The sequence below is a fragment of the Mycteria americana genome, chromosome 6 (genome assembly GCF_035582795.1).
Source record: "Mycteria americana isolate JAX WOST 10 ecotype Jacksonville Zoo and Gardens chromosome 6, USCA_MyAme_1.0, whole genome shotgun sequence".
Classification (NCBI taxonomy): Eukaryota; Metazoa; Chordata; class Aves; order Ciconiiformes; family Ciconiidae; genus Mycteria; species Mycteria americana.
In genome coordinates this window covers 34,920,327-34,939,878 of record NC_134370.1, presented here as the reverse complement: position 1 = coordinate 34,939,878, position 19,552 = coordinate 34,920,327, and positions in this window count along the sequence as shown.

Sequence of the window (19,552 nt, the reverse complement as noted above, 5' to 3'; positions counted from 1 at the left end):
TATGGAAAGTGGAATGCAACTTCATTTGGGATTTTAATTCAAGTCTAGGAGTAAAAAAGCTAGAGGGCTGCTGCTGACCAGCTGTGCTGTCTAAAACCTTTCACACTAGGGTGAATTTAGAATCAGTTGGTAGAACTGCAACACATCTCTTCCTTGTTGATGCAAGCCAGGACTACTCACATTCATTTTGAGTTTACCACTTGCTGATATAGTAATTATCCTGTTAAAAGGATCCTTGCTAATTAATTTGGAGTGTACTGAGCTTGCTAGAACATCATTCTAAATTCATCAGCACAAAAATTGCAGGACGTACTTTTTCAGACTTGCTGTCTATTTAAAGGGCTTAGTTCAGCAACAAACTGCCTACAAGGCTCAGCCTGCAGCAAATGCAAGATCCCCCGGGGTCAGCAATACAGAGACTAGTTACAGCAGGAATATTTTAGAGAACTATATTTCCTGGTCTTCAGGCTGTTCCATTTTAAACAGCAGTAAAGCTTCTAACCAGATTTACTGAGAGAAGAACTCACTCCAATGCTAGGTTTTTACTACTCGATCCCATCCCCATTCACTCAGACAAAATAGGCTAGATGCTCCCTCACACTTAAGATAACGGGGAGGAAAAGGGAAGTCCAAATCTATTCTCTGAGGGGTGACAACAAACAGACTGCTTAAAAACAAAAGAAAATCCAAGCAGACAAACAAAGCACTTAAATGGTGGGTAGTCTGCCTCCCCACCTGTGCGCAGAGGGGAATCACCTGCGCCAGGTAGCAGCAGGAATGACATGCAGTTCCCTCTACTTCATTGAGAAGCCTGGAAATGGCAATTAAGAAGTTTAGTAGCTTGTATGTTTGGTCACAGCAGCAAACCCCAGTTGCGAGCCCTCTTCACCTCCCTCGTGCAAATTTTGTTTGAGAGGGAGGACTACAGCCCTGTTTTTCCAGCAGGCTGTTGGAGTCAGCTGCACCAGCAGCTGGGTGTGGGGAGCCGCTGTGTCACCCTGCAGCCTTCCAGAGCTTTGCACCAGGCAAGCGGTAGAATGCATTTTCTGGAAGACCTGCCAGCATCTGTGGCGTATCTAAAGAACAACTGATGCCACGCTTGCTATTCAGGAAAAGCCGCAATAAACTTTCAGACGGGGAAAATTCAAGCCTTCAAAATAGAAGGATTTCAGAACATTTATCTTAACCATTATTTACTTGAGTCAGGAGAATTACATTACTAAATCTCTTCCGCAAATAAATATCTAGCCATTTACTGTTATTTATTCTGGTTGTTCCTGCCTTGTCCTTTTAGATTATTCCATATTAAACCTCACTAAAATGTTTTACCACTTGTCTTTTCCTGAGCTAAAAATGTATTCCTCCTTTCCTTTGGACATTGGCTCAAATAAGATCATAGCCCTAAGCCTAAAAAAAAAACAACCCCCACAAAAAAAAAAACAAACAAAACAACCACCATGATTTTATTGCCTTTCTGTTGGTATTTGTACTGTACTATGTTGTCTGGGACCATGTAGAAATGGAAGAAAATGTGCAATTACTTTTAAAAAATTCCAACTGTATTTTGCGAATAAAAGGCAGTTACCTCAGGCATAGCTGCCAATTTATTATGTGAGAGCTGACTGTTATATGTTCCCATTAATTACATCTTCCACATGCTGCTTTTCCTTTCCGTCCTTCGTAAGTTAATTACTTTGGCCAGATTCTGTCTGCAGCCATTGCTTTGAAAGCCCACAGCAACTGCCGTAAATTCCACTCTATTCTGGATAGGTTCTTCTTTATTCAGAACCCTTGCTTCCAAATATGCAAGTCACAGTGTAATCCCAGAGAGGATATGTTTAATATCTGCACACAGGATGCATTTTACAGATGCACACAAATACATATATGCATTTAGATACCCATACACACCTGGCAATGCCTAATGCATACAGCTTTTATTTCTGTTATGTGAGCAAGATTGCTGATGAAAACACCCTGCAGATGTCTGTAAAACACTTACAGAAATACCTGAACATAACAAATATCTTAAAGCTTAGGGCTCTAAATACTAAGCATATGATACTCTCTGAACAATATACCGGTTTAAAAAAGTTTTGTAAGTTCCCTGGAATATATTCTTTCCATGCGGGTTTCCTCAGTTGAATGAAACCTACCCAATCATTATTTCCCCCTCAAAGATAAAGTTTTTGAAAAGAGCATTAGAACAGAACACTAGCATCTAAAACTGCACAAGGCTGTTGTGCTGGTTCTCTGTCAATAGAGAATAGGCAAGCCTGGAAATCACCAGGTTGAAGAGTCCTTGGCCCTCTGGTCTTTGGGTTCAATTTTCCATCTTTTGCCATGCTGTTGTATAAGGAAGGAAGCCTTTCCTTCCTTACGAGGGGAAGGAAAACAGATTATTCCTCATCTGTAATGGTGAGCTGATAAAAAGGGATAATGATGGCAGAAGCAGCAGAGATGTTTGCCCAAGACTGATCATTGTACCAGCAGGGAAATACAGTGATACAGACCCCTAATGGAATAGACACTAATACCCGAGAAAACCACACGAGCTGTGTTTTGAAAGCCTTCCCTGGCCCTTCAGAGCCAGCATGGGAAGAGTTCTCGTCAGCTAGCTCCACTCCAATGATCTCCAGCAAGCTGCTAACACAGGAATTCCAGTGGTCCTGAGTCTGTCTTGCAGGTGACCCTAAAAAGCTCTATGCAAACTTTTCCTAATTTGGGCTCATTTGGACCCCGTCTCTTCCCTTTAGATTGGGTCAAAGGGCTGGGAGGGAAAGTGAGGTAACAATATAAAAAACTTAATTTATCGACCTAAACTCTTACCTCATCCTCTACATACTGCTGTTTGTTTCTCGTCTACGTTTCCAGCTGCTTTCTGGGCCCACTGTCCAGATCTCAGTACGCAGACAAAAGACACTAAACACTGAACTTCCCACTGCTGCCTGTGAAAGTCTTCACGAAAGCACACAAGAATTCAGGCCAATCAAAGATTAAGAAGAGCCAAAGATATTTCTTCCTGTTAAAGACGGAAGGTATCTACAGCTGCCAAAGAGCTTCCTCCATTTGTTTGTAGCCTACTACAGAGAAAAGAATGTTTTCCTGAGCAGTCTTTCTGTGAAGGACTAGCTTATTGAGACAGCAGCATCATTTCCTGTAGCTCTATGGATGAATATCTCCTTCAAACAATCTTAGGGTCATACGAAGTTTGAAATGAGGCTGTCAGACTGTAGGTAAAAATAAGGGAGCTGAAGGGTGGTACAATATAAAAGTGATGCCCTAACCCAGCACTTTTAATTTTGGGAGGTGGGAAAGGCCTCCAAGCCGAGTAAAGCAGGCCTGCATGGGTATCATCTGTAGTAGCAGCTTGGAAGATCTGAACTGAAAATTGCTCTAAGATCTTCAGTCTCCTAACACATGTGAACTAATAGCATCCTGGGATAATCATACAAAATGCATATAATCATAGGTCACACCTAGGCCTCACAGAAGACTCCAGAATAGCTTTAGAATAGATTTACAGTGTAAAACTGGTTGAGTGTTGCTGTTCTTTCATTTTATATTATTCTGAATAAACAGATGTTTCACATTTGAGGAATGTGTTGGGCTTAATTTTATCCGGCATCCTGCCTAAGTGCTTCACAATTTCAGTCCCTTGATAGAATTCACAAAAAGCTTGTCTTTCACAACAAACTTGGTAGAAGCCTTGCTGGAGCATCTTTCAGGACAGCAAGAGACAATAGTATGTTCAGCAACTGCAATACATGAAGCAAGACAGCTGTCAGACACTATAACTCACTGTAGGCCTAATCCTGCTTTCAGTAAGCTTTCACAATGCCACTGCTGAAGATCATTACTATGTCTATAGCATTACTAGGGAAACATAAAAACAGGACTCATTTTCTTATGCAACCAATTCTAATGTTTTAAGAAGCACTTTCCAAAGAGATTTATCACAACTGCCAAACCAGAATACTCTCTTTTACTCATTAGAGGTCAGCTCTGGGAAGTGGTTAGCCTTCTCCCTGAGTGAGGGGGAAGGGGAGAACTCTTTCTTCTTCCCTTCCCCTTTCTCCTTCCAGATTTCCTGTTGAGGTGAAATCTAGTTGTCCTGATCCAATAACAAACCAATATGAGTTAATATTCTGCCTCGTGAGCTGCATATCAAGTTTAACTTAAAATTTAAGCTCCATTGTGGCAGAAAAGAAAAGACTATTTTGTGGTCTAATCCAAGAATACTAATTCATTAAAAAAACCCTCTTACATGCAGAAAAAGGAGAGAATGCATAAGTAAGAGTTGCCACAGGGGTAGCCTGAAGCCATATGCCAGCAAGTTACTCTGCTTGTGTATTATGAGAATTTTTATCCATCTAATCAATAAGAAATGAGTAGTTACTATGGCAATTTCTACACTACAAGGTACTTGTGCTGCAGTAGAGTATGTTCTAGAAGGACAAATATACTTACCACTCTGTTATGTAAATTTTTGCACCTTTTACAGTGTTGCAGTGCAACGTGTAGGCTTGAGAAAGGTGAGAAAAATAAACTGAGTCAAAAGATAGCGGTGGTTATAAAGGACTGCTTGGAAATTCTTAAGTGACTACTAGAGACCAGGTTACAGCAATCCACAACATTCAAAGAAATCAAGCAGATTTGCAGATCTTTAGCTTGAAATCAGATATAATGAAACTAACATTTCACTACTGTATTTACCTTTGGTTATCTTCCTCAAAGTTCAAACTGATGGGGCTAGAGTCTAGTCTCTCTTATACCACCATCAGTTCGTACTCATATTGATTTCAAAGGATAGCAATACACTCTGCAGTAGCCAGGGCTGGATATATTCCCTTATAGCACAGTACTCCATAACCCTGTAAGGGACTGCTGACACTTACACATGCAGAGAACAAGGATAAAACCTCACTCTCGAGATACAGAGTACTACAATAAAAGTGCAAGGTTCTTTTAAAGGTTTGAAAATAATTGATCATAATCACCTTGATGAAATACACAGAGAAAGTATATATGCCTCCTACAAAATCTTTATCCCAATTCCATCTCCATTCATCATATTTTGCAGTATTTATTTTTTCCCTACACCTCTTTTCAAGATATTATCATTTTTCAGGTATTAGAACAAATGGGAAAGGACAAATGCTAAGGAGAAACCTAAACACTACAGAGGCAGGCGGTTCCCTTAGAGATGTCTGACAAGGCAGAGATATCATGGCTGCATACAGAGACAAATTAAGACTCACCACAGCTGCTGAAGATGGACCGATGATTGTAGCACAAACCTTTCAAAAAGGTGGTCAGAAGACAAGCCTAGGTAAATTAGTAATTGGGCAACTTTAGAGGAGAGAAACAGGCACGTACAGATGTGGGGGCCTAAGGACACCTTAAAACCGCCGTTAACGTCATCTAGAATCCATATACGAATAACACGTGGCAAAGTTACAAGCGTGTTCACTTCTGACAAATATATGCACCTAACTGAGGTTCAGATTTTGATGTCTTTATTCAAATGATCAGTGCTGAGAGCTGAAAGCTAATATAACTAAAGGTACTGGGTTCTTTTCCACAATTGTATTTTTACTCATAAAATACTGACTCTAAAGTTACATTATAAAGAAACACTAGTTCCTATGTAGGAAGGCTCTGGACCTCACTGTAGCAGCAAAGACATGGCCCCAAAAACATCACAGGTAGAAAATAATTAAAAGAAGCAATAAGTATAACCCACAATAAGTATGCATGTTCAAAAGAGATCTTTGAAGTGGGACAATCCCTTTGAAATTTGAGAAGAATGAAAGAAAGAGACCCCTTATATCAAAAGACAATATACTTAGGCAAATCTTTTGAAGGCTGGAAAGTTAGATGGTAGTTGTGTATCACAGTCCAAGCAAAGGCTAAGGTAATGTGTAAACATGAAAAGAAATCCAAAGCTCTAACAGTGCACAAAGGAAAAACTCTTAAAATAGAAGGGCTGTTTAGCAAGCTTAACCTACGCATGCACCATTATGAAGGAGCGGACTAAGAGGCTGGGCTGCTCCTGGAGAAGACAGTCAACCTTCTCACTCTGCCTGTGGCCTGTGTACCACAGTAGCCAAACTTTAGCTGCTTGAAATTAAGACTGAGTCTGTCTGGATACAGTGTTCTAGGATTTTTTAAAGGACTCACAATTGGACAAGAAGGGAGTTTAAACAGGCTCTTTATTTTCTCCCAAGAGTGTTACCTCAACAGTACTCCCATCAGATGATTTCAAGTCCATTTCCTTATTAAAAAAGGCCAGCTACATCAATTTTTCCACTGCAGAAAGAGGGAATGAAACACAAGAAGTAGACTGGCCCAGAAAAAATCAACATCATAAAACTAGACTTGGAAAAGGCTTTATTCTCACCTTTTGGAGTTTTACCGGGGTCCTTAATGCCACAGAGCGATACCTCAGAAAATACCATGTAATGCAGTTACCAATAACATAGTTCAGAAGTTACACTCTTTCCCTTCACTTCATCAGCTGGGTATAAGACATAATATCCTTTTAAAATGAACAAGAACAGAGAAAGGAAGATTTTTTACAGCATTGTTTCCTTAACAGAACTGTTTCTCCAAGAAAAGCTTTAAGGCAGTACACTTGTGTTTTAAAGGTCTATTTCTGTAGATGGGATAGCTTATATCAAGCCTCTTAGTTTGAATCAAGTGAACTGAGCAAGTCTGATACCTCCTTCAGGAAATCTTCAGCTGATCACATTTTAATTTGCACCAAATGTTTCTGTGTCTACCTCCGTACAACTCATCCTGGACAGAACTTTCTTATAGTAAGTTGTCCTTTTAGCTAGCTCTGCAGCCAATGTTCTCTTTAAAGCACTGAAAATGGAAGAAAACATGGCCTATAAGGAAACACAACAGGAACTGACTATGCGTCTAAGCTAGTTCTCAAAGTGGCTTTTCTATGGAAGCGTTTCCAATAATGAACTTCAGCAAATTTCCATTTTGCAATTTGAAGAGCCTGTCACTGTGGTCTCAACAGATGTGCAATAGCACCAGCTATTTACATCACAAGAAAACCAAACATTTTTAGAAGAGCAACATACTTCATTGTGCTGCACTGAGAGAACTGGTGCCTACTAGGAACTAGAAATTACCCTGGAAGTAGAAAAAAACCACCGTTTGTCCTACAGAATGGTTAGGTCTTAAAAGAAAAGGTCTGAAGCATGTCAGCCATTCTTGGATCTCCAAGATAGCATATCCAAGACAGAGCATAAAGCATGTCCTGTGAGTTATGAAACACCATGAGCTCTCCACTTTCAGTATTTTACACTCCCTAGGCTCCCATTACACAATAGAAATTAGATAATGTCCTATTTATAGACTTCGGGCTCTTTGCTGGTTATTCTATTGTCATCAGTAACAATTGTTTGTTGCTTGCACTACTTCCTTACCTCAGATTTATACTGCCCTTGCACTCTCAAGGAAAAAAAAAAAAAAAACAACCAACCAAAAAACCCAAAAAGCAACAAATAAAATTACCCAACCCTACAACATATAACCCACGCTTTCACAGTGTGGTGGAAGATTTAGCAAAACAGCTATTATAATCACCTTGCAAGATCATAGGTCTAAGCGGCAGCAAAGACAATATTAAACGTTATATTTGAATTAGAGCATGAAAGGATTTATTCCAGAATGAGTCACTGCTAAACAGTTTAATGGAAAGTAGGATCTTACCCTCTACAAGTGTTTAAAAAAGAAAAAAAGAGGAGGGGAAAAAAAAAAGAAAAAGAAAAAAAAAAGTCCTTTACTGAGTCATAGTGGCAGCAATCCTCTTCATTCTACCTTCCTTCTATGTCCTGAGACATTACTCTCATCGCCTTGCTCCTATGCAGCCTTGTTCCAAGGAGCCTCACGGACAAGGATCCCTTATTACTTACAGTTATTTCTGAAATATGAACCTGAAGCTACACAAAAACTGAAAATAAAAGTGACTAGAGCCCAAGCATCACTGCCTTCCCACTGTGTCTCACAGCAGTTAGGAACACTGGTTGAAGAGAACAACAGAAAACAACAGGCACCCTTGTCCTAGTGGAAGCCAGTGTTACTGTGAATGGAGATACTGCTTTGTTAGAAGTGAATAGTCATGTGGGATGTGGGAGAAAGGACAGCACCACAGGGAGGTTCAACTCAGCTGTGCACAAGAACGTATAGCCAAGCCCTCTATCTGCACCTTTCAAGGACACAGTGAGGGACCATGTATTTTTCAAACGCTTAGTAACATTTCAGATGATACTAGATGTCGTTTGGAAGTACTTTGCTTATACATACACAGCTATTAGAACAAGGCCACAGGCACTGGGAGGGAAGCAGGGAGAAAAGAACGGTGCTTGAATGGTTAGAAACGGGGCATGCATTTGCACCTTACTCTGGGGCAGGCAGAAGGTTCAGTTAACCCTGGGGTTACCATAGTTGAATACTTCCTGGAACGACTTCAGGACAATTTTGCACAACCATGGGGTAACATACACCTCTTCACACCACACACCTTCAACATTGCAAAAGACAAGTAGGATTCACCAGCTCTACTTATCATACCCTTGCTTTCAATGTCCTGTAAACGGGAAATCTGCAGATAATCCTTCAGGACAGACTCAAGCAGGACAAAGTCCCATTAGAAGGGGTTACCTTCCTCTCTACTGCATTCAGGATATGAACAAACCCTCCTGAAGCAGCCAACTTAGCAGATGGTGAACTACTTCTTTGTCTTCCCTTTCTTCTCACTATGGGGCTATGTATGTTATGATTAACATCTCCATCCTTTCTGCTTCTGTGTCTGCCCTGACCAAAGACATAGGAAAACTTTACAAAATAACCAGCTTTTGAATTCACAACTTCATTATCAACACAGGAGAACAGAAAATGTTCTTACCACGTCAGGGCAGTCCATTTCACATCCAACATCTGAGCGACCAAGAATACAGACACACAAGCATTTGAACTAATTCCCTGCTTGCAACAGGAAGAGTTTTCACCCTCCCAACTGCCTATTCACTAAGCCCATCCCCTCCCTTCCCTTCTTGCTGCTCCTGGGGCTTACCTGATTGCAGTCAGCTCCTTGATTCAATTTACTAATTCAGCAGAACACTAAGAATCAGAGGCAGAAGAGAGGCACAGTGTGTTGTTGTATTAACTCAGCTGTGTTGCCTAACTGCCTGATGAATGACAAGTCACATAACCTAATTGGAAAGAGCCAGATCAGGAAACTGTTTCTATGCTTACCTGTTGAACAATTAGACTTGCATTTAGTGGATCATTACTGACTTGAAGCTCTCTTTTCTCTGTTGCTGACTCCCACAATATGACAGGAGGATTATGAAAGGATATCTCTGTCCAGCGCACAACATAGAACAAAACAGCAGAAAGCTCTTCAGATTTGCCTGCACTTGGAAAGTTTCCCACAAAGGACAAGCTGCAGCGGCAGGAGCTCTTTCTGTTTCAAGTGGAAGAAGTCTATCCAAAATAACTGCTTGCAGCTGGAACAAGAGACTGTGAGACACTGACGAGAAACCGGAGTGGAGGACTGACCAAAGGGAGATGGACCCTTTCCCCAAGTAGAAAACAGAAGAGGGCAGCTCTGCCAGTTTTCCATTGCTTTCCCCACTTCTCTGTATTCCCTTAATAACAAAGAGGATTGGGATCCCAGGCAGTAATGGCAGTCCAGACCTCTTTGGCCTCATCCACTTTGGGCTCTGACTGCATTCAAATATAGCCGGAAAAAGGATGATTAACTAGCACTGTCAGGTTGGTTTGTGGGAAGAAGAAGAAAAAAATTGCATTTAATCACTGTTTTAGAGACAGGTCTGAGACTTTGGAGAATTTTTTTAAGTGACTTAAAAAGTGACTTAAGGCCTCCATTTTCCTTTGCAATTTTTACAGGATACAAACTTCTTTAGTGCTCCATAGCTTGCCTGAATACCAAGTGATTCAGCAAGTTTTCCATTGGTCTATATTCATATTTTCAGACACAGTGAGAGGGAGACAACAGAGGCCAGATATGAAGAGCACAAGCACAGCTGTGCAGTCAGGCTCTTCTAGAATCATCCCTGTCTGTCAGGCCATAGTTCCAGAGCAGTCAATAGCAGCCAGTTTCCTATTCATGCTGCCCTACAGCTACAACAGCATATTGAGCAGCCCCTTACATTCAGGTAAACATGACTCCCCCTGCAGACCGATGATCTTTTCTGACAGTAATTGATTATATAAAGGACAGGGTGTTGTGCCTCTCAGCCTCCAACTTCTCTGGTTTTGACAGAGTTTGATCTTACAATTATCTTTCTACTTAGTATTACTCTGCTGTGCTTCACACCGGAACTTCCAGCCTTCTAACAATGAATGAGGGGGTCCATGAGACCCACGTGTTTGGCTGCCAGGCTCTCCACCAAGCTCCCTCCCTTTTGTCACCTGGGTCTGCAGATGAAGCTCTGTCCTCCGGTAGGGAGAAGATGCTGTTATCATTGTGTACAGCACTTCAACAAGCACTTACGCTGACATGCTTGTAACAGATTGGTAGATTGCTTCCATAATGCTCAGGAGAAGGAACAACGGCACTTTTTTTTTTGCACTTGTACTTAACACTGGGGGCCTAGCCCTAGACTTGGGCTTCTATGATAATAGCACCAGCTGTCACACTGTAGACTGGGGGTGTTAGACCAAGTGCTAAATCTTGGTTCAGTATGTTGCAAAACAAAGAGGTTTTGTTAGATTAAGTTCAGTAAGTCACAGATCCATTTCTTGAAAGTCACATGCACAAAGAAATTGAGCAAAGAATCTGTAGCCTCCAAATGAAGTGTGGCCTGTTTGCAGAGGTAAAATAACTTCAGAGGTTTCCAGAGTTCTGGTACTGGAGGATGACAGACCTGTTACAGCTCACACACAATCATACTGCTTACACCTTCCTCAAATTCTTTACAGCAAGAAAACGGCAACCCCTCAGGTTAGCCAACAACCATGGGGATCTCCATATATCATTCCATGTAACATTCCTTATTTGTTAAAGCTGACTGTCAAAGATCCATTCAATATCTAAGATGACTCATTCATCATTTTCCAAAGGTTTCCAACAACATTAGTTGTCTGAGAAAAAGAACCCGTGAACAATCTTCATCTAAGTGAACTGAAATAAAAAGCAAGACAGTTATTAGTAAAAGGAGAAAAGTGTCATGATAAGGCACTTATCTCATTTAGAACATGAGATTACATCACAACCATACCATTTACACCTAAAAACCATGCAACATAATGCAGGTCAATTCAGCACACACATAAATCTAAATGTGGCTAATCACATTAGTCTGTCCACACAAAATGAAATGACCTGTGACTAATACTAACACAGATGAAACTGAGGAAAATTATTTGTAGTGCAATATGAGCATCTATTTGGGCTGCACTCAGTTCTTGCTGGTTAGGAGGTGAAGACAACAAGGAAAATAGGACCCTTTCTTACACTCAGCAAGGCTGAAAGCTCAGCAAGCTTTACACACATAGTAAGAAATTATTTTGCCAAAAGACAAATCGTTCAATATTTTGCAAATATTGTTTTGCCCCCTGAAGGACAGTTATTTGGTTTGATATATTCCCATGATCTCCAGGGAACTACACAGAAACAAAGATGCGGATAAAAACAGACAGAACAATAATGAAGTCAGATGTCCTGGAGTACTGATAATGTGCTTTCAGGTCACAAAGTAACTACAGCTAATGGCACTTTACTTAGTAGAGATATATACAGTTCAGAAGTAGAAAATCGGAGATGTCTGTGGAAAGGCCAAAAAAGCTGTAATAGTTTATACCATCTGAAGGTATGGCCCAATATACACCTGTGTCCTCATTAAAGACTTCAGGTAAAGGCTACCAGATGCATTTCCTAGAGGTAGATAGTTCAGGCAGAGGAACAGACATCAATGGTTATAAAGGCCTAATGCTTCCTGAACACACATCAACATCAATGTGGGACACGGCCGTATATGGATTCAGTATCCCTAGCTAGTCATGTGCTTTGATGCTGGGGATATTAGTGACTACCTTAGGCTCTGTGATTAAACAATTATGCTTTTTCTACTGATAGGGATTCGGCAAGAAAGAAGATTCACAGTTTCCTCATTATAACATACAGAAAGTATAATTTGATGCCACATATGTTAATCACATCAGGTAGCCTTAGGAAGCAACCACAGATCCCATGACAAATCCTTGTTATGCCAGAGACAAGGCCTAGTTCAGCAGCTTTTCCTAGTCTGAGCGAGCTGTAGTGAACAAACGGACCTTGCCAAAGTGTCTGGAGAATAGTGACCTCACACCTCTTCAAGCTGCACATTCATAAATGTAGATGCCAAGAGAGGTGACTAAGATGGGTTGAGTTTTGCACCAGCATCAAAATTCATTCAAGCAGGAACTAGCAATCAGGACGGATGACTGCAGTTATGCAAGACTTCTTCTTTCTAAGGCCAGGAACAGAAAGAAATGTCCTAGAGCATCTGAACTGGATAAGCCATTGTCCAGCACTCTTCTGAATAAAACACAGTGAAATGGACTGGCTCTTTAGAGAAACTGAGCATGTAGATTGAGTACTAGCCAATAGTATATATTTATAAGCAACAGCCTGATTCAGCCAAAGAATTCTTTTTTGATATTTTTGTTGTTTAAATGAGGAAGAGAGAAGCTACTGGCAGCCTGCCATTGTAATGTGATATCTTGGCAGGGAAACCCTTTGTGTTATATCACAACCATATGGTGGTGGAAAAGATTTTTTTTCTATTACGTTCCTGTAATAGTCCATTCCCATTTTTAACACAGCCTTTCCACGTAAGAAGAATATGTTTTCTTCTCAGTTCTATCACAAGAGTTGTTAGTATAAGACTACACTTTTATACCTAATAATGGCAAACATTAAAAACATTATAGTTTCAGAGGTACAATTACCTCTTCTATTGTGAAAAGGTGAATGAACACACTGATGGAATGTAGCTTCTTTGAAGAGTTAACCCTGGTTTCCCATAGGAAGGCATTCCTTTTTTTTTTCCAGTGGATGAGAATACTGTCCAAATCGGCTATGATCAAATGAAGTCTGGCATTCTTTGGGAACAGTGAAAACAGGAAGATATGTGGGAAGTTGTTGCTTGCACTTCTCTCTTCACCAGCTCATCTCCATTCCAGGAACAGCAACAATAAATAGATTCCCTCAGATATCTTCCTATTGCTAGTAGAAACCCAAAGCAAGTTGATGCTATAGGAAACTGAGGTTTTCACACATTCTTAGGACAGGCTCCTACTCTGGTCCAGCTGACTTTCTCCCTCTACATGTCTAGGAATCAACAGATACCGGCATCAATGAATTGAAACCTTTTAGATTTGGAAGTCTGCAGGCTTTGACTCTCCAGTTGGGATAAGTCTGTTATCAGTATGAGGCTACAAATGAGTTTTTGGCATATGCATACTCCCCAGAACCCAGTACCAAGCATGTGTAACTATGCTGCTCATGTTTCCAACTTTTGCAGTCTTCTATCTTTGCAACACAAAAATGAATAAAAGTACACAGGATTTCTTTTTCATTAACAGCAATCCAAACACCACCACAACCGTCTCTGCAATCACCTTTTTTGCCAAGGAAGCTGAAATACAAGATAAGACACAGAGGTACTTACCTAACAAAGCTTTCTCCAGCACAGCAAATAAATTTCCATTAAGGGTTCCTGAGGCTGATCTGTGCAGGATCCTAGTTCAGAACACGATACCCCTGCAGCTTGCTCTTGCCCAGACAACTCTGCTTGTACTCTCAGGAGTACATAAAGCAGTGGATGAGTAGCTGGATTCTACTTCTTCAATGAAGTTCTTTGGCCCACTATGGCTACACTGCAGTGCAATAATAAATTAAATAATGCCCCTGAACACTTCCAGACACTCGAATGTGAACATCTATGCAGTTAAACAGATAGGATGGTTCCTGGTATGTTTCTGACCCAGACAAAACAGTATTTGCCCCTACAACCCCAAGATGGGTGTTAGAGTCATGATGTTCCAGGAGCTGTTCCCAACCAGCAGTACTTACACATGTGGAGGCCCAGATAGTTTGTAAGCGTAACCACATGTTGTTCTGTGCCAGCAAACCTCAAGGCCTTGATACTTTTGTAATTTCTAACAGGTTTAATTCAGTAGGAAATATGTAAGCTAAGCAATTCCCATTGATTTCAGCTATGCACTGATGTCAAGAACGAGTTGCACTCCATGAATGAAAGGAACAGAGTCTGCCTACATTTGAATTTGCCCCAAGTCCTTCATGATATTGTTATGATGTGGATGCCTACAAAAAACAGATAACAACAGAAGTACTGAACTCTGGAATGAAAACCCATAGGGAGGAGTTTGTGAGAAAATGATAGAAAATTCAACTGCTGTGACTTGTGTGATGACAGTACTGAAGTTTCTGCACTCACTCCCTGAGCCGAAACATTACCAGGGCAGGTACAAATATGAGACTATGTCAACAAATGGTCAGTAACTTGCCTACATGTTAGAATTCAATTTTCTCTACTTCCATATACCTATATTATACTATATTCTTGGAACATAACAACCTAAGAGGTTTCTCTTTATGGCATGGAGCATATTAATGTTATAAAGAGTATTTACAGCAAAGTATCCTCAAGAATTATTTACATTACTGTCAGTTCTCAAGACACTTAGACTAACCCTGTCTTTAGGGATTTTCCTTTTTAAAAATGTGCGCGTCCCTTGATAAAGCCCTTCACACTTTAGCCAGAGAAACCACATTTTCTCATATGATATATTTCTGACTGACAGCATAGTTTGCAGCCTTTAAAAATATTCAGATGCAGTAGTCAAAACATAGCATGCTTGCAGCCCCTTGGAATCTTAATTCCAAGTCTGTCTAACTTCCTGTCAAAACTTACAGAGTAAGCAGTAATCAGAAAGATCTACTGTGAGAAAGAGTGAGTTTTGCAGGATCCAATGAGACAAAAGGAAAGGGTTTTATCTTCTGGTTTTCCAGAGCAGAATTGCAAAACAAACAATGCAGCCTCAAAGCAACAAATCTGAATTGGTCACAGTATAGCTCAATGGAGAATAAATGCACTCTGAAAAGAAAATGAGAGATGAAAGACTTGACTGTAATTTACATTTGTTAATATGGAAATTATGAAAATAAGTAAATGCCTATAAAAAGACATTAATAGAATTCACCCAGATTTACAGTTTGAATTTGATTCTGTCATTCCTTCTCATATATAATCCAACAGAGCTGCCTAAAAAGCACCATTATTACAGTAATACAGAAGTCCGCTATGCCTAGTCATGAATCTTTACTCTGCCAGTGAATGGTATACCAATGCTAAATGGGCCAAGAACACAGACTTCCTCTACCTTAACTGTTAACCATACCTTCAAGCAAGCATCCCTTGAGTAAAGCTTTGTATTCTGCAGGCATTATTACCAGCTCTTTCCAAATCTTTGCTTGCAAGTCAGCCATAAGTGACATTGAGAGTTTGCAACTGTTCCCCTTGAGATCACTGGTGAAATTTGCTTAAACTTTGCTGCCTCTAGGAGTGTAATGGTATGTGGGAGCACCCCAAAATGGCTAGAACAATATAGCAGCTTATGACTCCCACTGTAGACCTCTGGAGAGGTAAACTGAAGTCTCTGGTCAGGTCCCAGGTATAAAGTGAAATCCAAACCCACCTCATTCCAGAGATCACCAAATCAAGACACAGTCACTTAAAATGTTCATGTGCACACGCACACACAGAGGTGAGCAGGCCTGGAGACAGCAAAGTCGCAAGTCAGCACGCCTGTCTTGACAAGAGACTAGACAGATTTGTTCAAAACCAACTTGTACTATGCCCAAGAGCAACTAATTCTCTCCTTGAGTTCATTACATTCTCTCTGCTCTTTATGTGAAAATGATCATTCTGACCTGCAGAAAAATGTTTAATTATTACTCAGTTTCATGGTCACAGCATTAAGTTTTTTCAAAGACGTCTTACAAACTGAGAACAAAAAAAAAAAAAAAAAAAAAAAAGCCCTGTTACCTAAGAGCCTATTGAAATTCTTTAAGTCTCTGGGCATGCATTATGTATTCACCAAGTTTGCTGCTGGTGATGTAAGTTAGAAATTCTCCTGCTGGTTTTGATTACAGCTGCAGAGTCACAGATTTGAACAGCAGTAGACAATCATTTTTCTGAGCCTGCACATAAATATAAAACGTTTCCTTTTTCCTTATCACATAAACCTTCCACTATGATTACTTCAAAATGAATTCCTGTTTTCTTCAGATTTTCTCCACTTATCGTTTTACAATTAACAAAATGTATTCCATCCAACAAAGCTCTGTTATTTGCATATTCAAAGGTCACCATACAGGTTAAAGTTATTTAACTATGAAAGAGATGATAATTTCACGATCTTTTTACATGCAGATAAAATACAAAATTACCTCTGGGTTTTTAATTTGCACATTTACAGACACATGATAGAGAGTTTTATGATAATGGTATAAGCAGCATAACGAACTTTCAATTAGGCTGTGACAGCTCTTCCCTCTAGTCTTTGCATTGTCATTTTATTATTTAAAACACTGTCATCTCTTTAAAGGAGCAACAAAGAATTTTACTTACTACGCCCATACTTTGGAACCAAAATGGCAGTTTCTCCCAAGAGTGCTGCTGCAGCATGTCAGCTCGCACACGTGCACTGCTTGGCATGCAAGTGCTCCTTGCCAAGCACAGTGGGAAAGAGATAGAATCAGATAGAATTAGATCAACAGGCCATCAGGTTTTATGGGTGTCACTAGCACTGAACCGTCCAGATCATCAGATTAGAGCAGTGATAAATGGCAAAGAAAAGTCCTATATATTGCTATAGCACCCTTGTGGGGCTTTTTTTTACTTTATGTCATATTGCCTTTCTACAAACACAATAGAAATAATTCTGGACGTGAAACCTAAATTATTCTTGGAAAAAGCAATGCTCACTGAATTTCCTATGAAACTGTAACAAAGGGAAATTCTGCCCCCCATCTAAGAAGTTCTTGGCATACCTTACAGAAGATTAGATTCCTCGGCATGACACTTCACCCACCTCAGGTAAACCAATGCAGCTGAGCTAATTATGAGTCCAATCCATTCCAAAGTTACCCTTTTCTCAGTTAACACCGTGGTCACAAACCCATCCAACCTCTTAGAATGAGTATTTCTTAATATTATGAACTACTCCAAAGTCAGCTGCTGTGACTACTTTCTATTTGTGTTGAAAGCCAACAATGTCAAAGCCATATTTTTGGTTTTGTCCCCAACTGCCTGCACTTTTAAACCAGAGAGTTATTGATTGCAACAAAGCAATTTCTGTATTTTTAGATGTCTAATCAAAACCTGCTACAGCAACTTGAAAAGTCCTAGAGACACAAGGAGTAAAAAATATAAAAATTATGTGAATTTCATGAAAAATCAGATCCTACAAACCTCCAGAGGCTGACATTACTTATTGAAAATCACAGGTAATTTTATGTCTCACCTGACTGCAATAGAATGCAGCCATTTCTGGTCATATCTGATGTAACAATATTGCACACCGATGGTAAATCTTTTACAAATGGAATGATTTTGAAGGGTGTAATCAGTGGGTCGCACAAAACAACAGACAATTTACTTCTCTCTCAAGCACTCTGAACAGAAAAGAAAGGCCAGAGACACATGTAGGCAAAGGAATGCTTCTATGAAAGTCACAATAACATGTGACTACAATGGGTTTAGAATAGCTGTTGAGCTATTTTACTGTCAGAGGTTTTACTCTCCTTGACATGGGTCTTCCTCATCTTCCTTTGCCATGAATCCCATCTGGCCTGGAACTTGGACAGTTCAACAGGTTACACAGTGAAAGCAACCTCCCTTTACCCCATCCTGAGACATCTTAAAAGATCTCTGCATCTTCTCAGATTCTTCTCATTTTATTTTTGTCTCAGCTCTAGATTGGTTTATATGGGGAGGAGGGAAGGAGGCAAATGCAAGTCACAATGAATAGTATCCTAATTGTACAGATTACAGTTATATGCTGTTCCCTCCATAGTAACTGCCCCCTCCAAAAAATAAGATTCAAATTAATAATATAAACGCCACAAACTTAGAATTAGAATGCAATTTTTCAAGACTTCTGCTACAGGAAATACACCCACATTCCTTCACGGCTGGACATGAGAACACCAATGAGAATACTATAATAGCAAAACCAAATGCCATGCATTCAAAAGACTATTTAGAAAGACATGAAGAATTTAGAAGACTGGTACACCTAAGACTGCATAAGAAGTGACCTAAGATTGACTGAAGTGGAAGTCTGAAGATGAACTGAAACTTTTTAGAAGTTGATAAAAATAAGAAACCTGGTAAAGTGCATTTCTCTTCCTGAATTCATCTGGATGTGAGAGTGGATGTGTGAGAAGCACTACAAAAGACTTCCATTTTTATTTCATGTCAAATAAGGCTACAAATCACGTCTTGGAGAACTGGAAATCTTGGGGCAAGAAGAAATTGCCATTGTAGTCCAAAAGAGTACTGCATATATTTTACAGGTGAGAAGCTTACTTGGACCCTTTACAGACCTTGATACAACACTGAAGCTGAAACGAACAATGTTAAAAAGTCTGAATTTAAAAAAAAGGACTTTTTATCCTTCTGTTACTATTACATGTAGGACAGAATTCACAGTTGCTTGAACTAAACTCTTGTGCATGCAATGTACAGGAACTATGGAACTACCAAGTTGCTTTCAGCAATTCATCCTGTAGTCCTGTCTTTAGTTAGTGCTTTACTGCAGAAAGCACCTTGAAGCCAAAATCTAGCCATTGATGTAGTGGAAGAAAAGAGTGGTGAAGAGTCATTTGCTATCGATGTACTTTTTGAAGCATGAGATTTCACATAGCTTAAGGAGTTAGAAATTTTATTGGTCATAAAATTATTCAGCTCTTTTAAACTATCCAGCTACAGTATTAATCTTGGTAGCCTTCCTGGACAATGAATTAAACAGACTTACCAGACACTGAATAAAAGTAGTATTTCCTTTTCTTGGATCCACATTTATTCTATTTAATATCATCAAGTTCACATATTATATGAAAGAACAAAGGAGGATCTTGTTTTCACTCTACATTTGTGATCTTGATGTAGGGTTTTTTTAATTCAACAAATTCTTTGTCCTATTTCCTTGCCATCCTGCCCAACTGTATGCCTCTTCACATTAAATATAATAACAATAATAATAATAATCATCATCATCATCATCACAGGAGGCACAGAAGCTGACAGTCTTCTCCTAGAATACCTGCTATCTGGGTACCCTTTCCTCCATTCTGAGATATGAAAGGCTCTTTGAATTACACTATAACATGAACTGTATGCCTGGGTGGTGGAATAAAAAAGACCCATGCTTCACCAAACTGTTTACTAGCCTACGCTGAGGAGTAACCAAGGCTACTGGATGGAACTGGAAG